The 3,519-nt window shown below is 52.9% G+C and overlaps 1 protein-coding gene across 2 annotated transcripts in view; it reads right to left on the reverse strand.

Moving 5' to 3' along the window:
- The window catches only part of SLC29A2 (solute carrier family 29 member 2), a 16,206-nt gene extending 13,039 nt beyond the window's left edge, over positions 1-3,167 (reverse strand). For both annotated transcript variants that reach the window (XM_032804240.2, XM_032804239.2), the window contains exon 1: positions 3,116-3,167. The gene's annotated coding sequence lies outside the window, so the exon portion shown is untranslated. The remainder of the gene's footprint in view (positions 1-3,115) is intronic.
- Between the last annotated feature and the right edge of the window lie 352 nt (positions 3,168-3,519).

The raw sequence follows: 3,519 nt of genomic DNA on the forward strand, positions 1-3,519 counted from the left end.
GTGTCACTCTCATATTCGAGGTAGGCAGGTGAAGCGTTAGGGGGTCTTTTGCCCAAGGACCCCTACTGGAAAGTTGGGTACCCACCAGGATTTGAACCCCAATCTCTCGTATCAAAGGGCGGTCTCCCGTATCAAAGGGTGGCACTCTTAACCACTACGCTATCCAGTCGCGTATATATAAATAAATATATATATATATATATTTATTTATTTTCTGGAGACTTTTACTTTGGCTCCAGCACCACCATGCTTTGCAGCAGGGACTCTGGCAGCGCGAGCTGTGTGCCAGGGCTGTGCCTTTTACAATCCCCATCAAAATCCATCCACCCAAATTTGAAAATCTTGCAGTTCACATGTGCTCAGCAGAGACTCCTTACAGCTTAACTAACATTTCTAAGAATCCATCCTCACTGGGCATGCTCCATCTTCACAGAGGGCTTGAGTATTCTCCCTCCAGCTCAGGTCTATGGGGCAAAACCAGACTTTTTCCTAGAAGGGCTGCCCTGAGCCAAGCATGGAACTGAAAGCCTCTCTCTCTTATGCTGTCAATGAGCCCCTTACCGGCACCTAGGCAGAGCAGAGGAGTAAATCATCCAATTCAAATACCGAGGGGACAAGATCCAGATCAGGGGGAGGGAAAGGAGTAGACGGTGACAAGGAGCTGGAGATTGAGATCAGAGGTCTGCGGAGTGGAGATTGGGACTGACTAGGTGAGGCAAATGGGAATGGGACAGGTTGGAGGGGAGGGGATAGAAGGAGCCAAGTTTGGGGACAAGGGGCAAGAGCCTAGACCACTAGAGCTTAGAATAGAACCTGAGAGTCCAGGGTCTGCTGACAGCTGTGGAATGGGGAGACAGCTGTAAAACACTGGCAAAGCATCCCACTCCCGTGAGCCACGTAGAAGAGAACAGCTATCGATTACTCAATGAGCTCAAGTGGCAGAGACTCCCTGCTGATGACCCATGTGGGTGTCAATAGGATGCCACGTGATAAAATCTGCATTTTTTTTTTTAAAACCCAGCAACTTGCATACAACAAAACTATGTGAAAAGAACATTAGCAGGGTTGGAAAGTCAAGCACTCAGAAGTTAGGAAGTGCCAGAATTAAGGTTGCCTGTGCAGCCTCAATTCAGCCCCTTGTGTGTATTGCATCCGATAGAGTCTTAAACGACAGTCTGTTTGTCCTCTCAAGCCCCTGCCTTACTGAGCGCACAGGCCGGTCCTGCTCTGGGGATGAATTAGAGGTGTGCAGTGAAGGAGGCTGTTTGTGGGACCCTGTCTCCTTTGTTGTAGCGGCTGGCAGGTGAGCAGTGCAGGAGGCAGGGGGCTGCAAGAGAGGAAGGTGGGGCTCATGATTCAAGTAGGTGAATGCTGCTGTGGAGCACTGGAGTCTACCCCTGCCCCTGCCACCGAGTTCCTGTGTGCTGCTGGGCAAGTCACTTCATCCAGACTTTAGCGGTCACTAAAGGTGTGTTCCTCGTTCTCTGGGTGTCTGGCTTGAGAGCCTGAGGTCTGATCTGTAGACTACACACCACTGCAATTGAAATCAGTGGGAGCTGGGCTTTGAACATATGTTGTGCTATGTAATGCTAACGGCACTGAAGAAACAGATTGTAGCTGACTCAGACTGGGTACCCAAAACTAGTGGATATACTTGACCTTAAGCTCTCAGTGCCTCACGTGTAACATAGGGGTAATACCCGCCTCTCGCTTATACAAGTGTTGAGAAGATAAATTCATTGCTATTTGCAAAGCTCTCAGGTACTCTAGTGCTGAGCACTCCAGAAAGGCCTAGGAGGAAATCAGTAATTCTGTATTCAGGGCCGGGGCTCAGTGGTGTACCCAGGAAGGAGGCCTGGGCCCCCACTGAACAATGAGGAGGAAACAAAATATTGAAAGAGCCGCTTCTTCGAACGGCCAGAGCTCACCTGAGCACTGAATGAAGCAGGGTCCTGTGGGAAAATAAATAGCATGCGGTCATGGAATTACACCCTATAACATAATGCAGCCACACAGGAGGGCTGGATGCTTTCACTCATGGGGTTTGTATTGCTTTGATGCTGCGGGTCTTGTTAAAGTGATATGCCTCTTGTGTGGATGCAGCTGTCCTGGTACAGAAGTGCATCCAGCACCCACATGGTGCCCTGTTTTTGAACAATGACATTGATTGAAATTAAATTTAAGTAGCATTTTCTGCAGTTTCTCTTCAGGAAGAAGAAAAATACCAGAACTTCACCCCCCTCACACTCTCCCAAGTCATGCCCCTATACCAGGGGTAGGCAACCTATGGCACGTGTGCTGAAGGTAGCACTCGAGCTGATTTTTAGAGGCACTCACACTGCCCGGGTCCTGACCACCGGTCCAGAGGGCTCTGCATTTTAATTTAATTTTAAATGAAGCTTCTTAAACTTTTTAAAAACCTTATTTACTTTATATACAATAGTTTAGTTATATATTATAGACTTATAGAAAGAGACCTTCTAAAAACATTAAAATGTATTACTGCACGCGACACCTTAAATTAGAGTGAATGAAGACTCTGCAGAGCACTTCTGAAAGGTTGCTGACCCCTGCCCTATACCATCATGCACACACTCTGTAGCCACCCACCAACACCCCATCTTCATGTACATGCTATGACACCTCTCACTGGCCCCCCAAACCTCCCCACAAGAGGGGAACCAAATCTCCACCACAATCCAGCCATCGTCCGCTGCAGAGACCCCCAAATGTGACCCTCCAACTGCAGACCCCCCTACCTCCAATCCAGTGACCCCCAGCACAGCCATTACCCTGTCTCCAGCTCAAATGCTTCTGCACCCCCTCAAGGGCAAAGGTGGGTCCTGCCCCCTTACAAAGCCCTCAAGGTCACGCGGGGAATGTGTCCTCCCGCCCCCCGCAGGGCTGCCCAGTGCCACCACACGTGGAAACGGAATCGCTACATTGCAGGAGGCAGCGACATTGTAGCTGGCGGGTAAGGGGTCGGCACCGGTCTGTTCCCTTCGCACCAGCTACGCCAGCGGCCCCCGGCCGGGAAGTGGGACGCCCCAGGGATGGGAGAGAAGCGATCAGCTGGCTGAGGCTCCAGGGCCCGGCAAGGCCCATGCGGTTTCACCTGCTAGTGCGGCCCGGTCTCCATGCGGCGGCGGCGGGTCTGCGCCGGGAACAGCCCAGCAGCGCATCCATCCACCGGGGCCGCCTCGCCCCGCCCCCGGGGCCCCCCAGAGAAGGGGACGGACCCCCGCGGCCCTTGCCGCCTGGCGGGGGCGCCACTCACACCCCCACCGGACACGCAGCAGCGGGGGGCAGGGCGTGGCAGGTTCAGCCTGGGCTAGTCCCGCTCCCCTGCGGATCGCCCCGGCCCCACCAAGGCGCGTCCCAAAGGGTCACGCTGCGCGCGGAAGCACCTCCCCACCCACGGGTAAATCTGACGCTGCCCGTCCCGACTCACCTGCGCTTAGGGGAGAGAGAGAGGGAGCTGAAGTGGAAGGAAATCGGGTTTAGCAACGTGGTCCTCGG

This window comes from Chelonoidis abingdonii, chromosome 17 (assembly GCF_003597395.2).
Source record: "Chelonoidis abingdonii isolate Lonesome George chromosome 17, CheloAbing_2.0, whole genome shotgun sequence".
Taxonomy (NCBI): domain Eukaryota; kingdom Metazoa; phylum Chordata; order Testudines; family Testudinidae; genus Chelonoidis; species Chelonoidis abingdonii.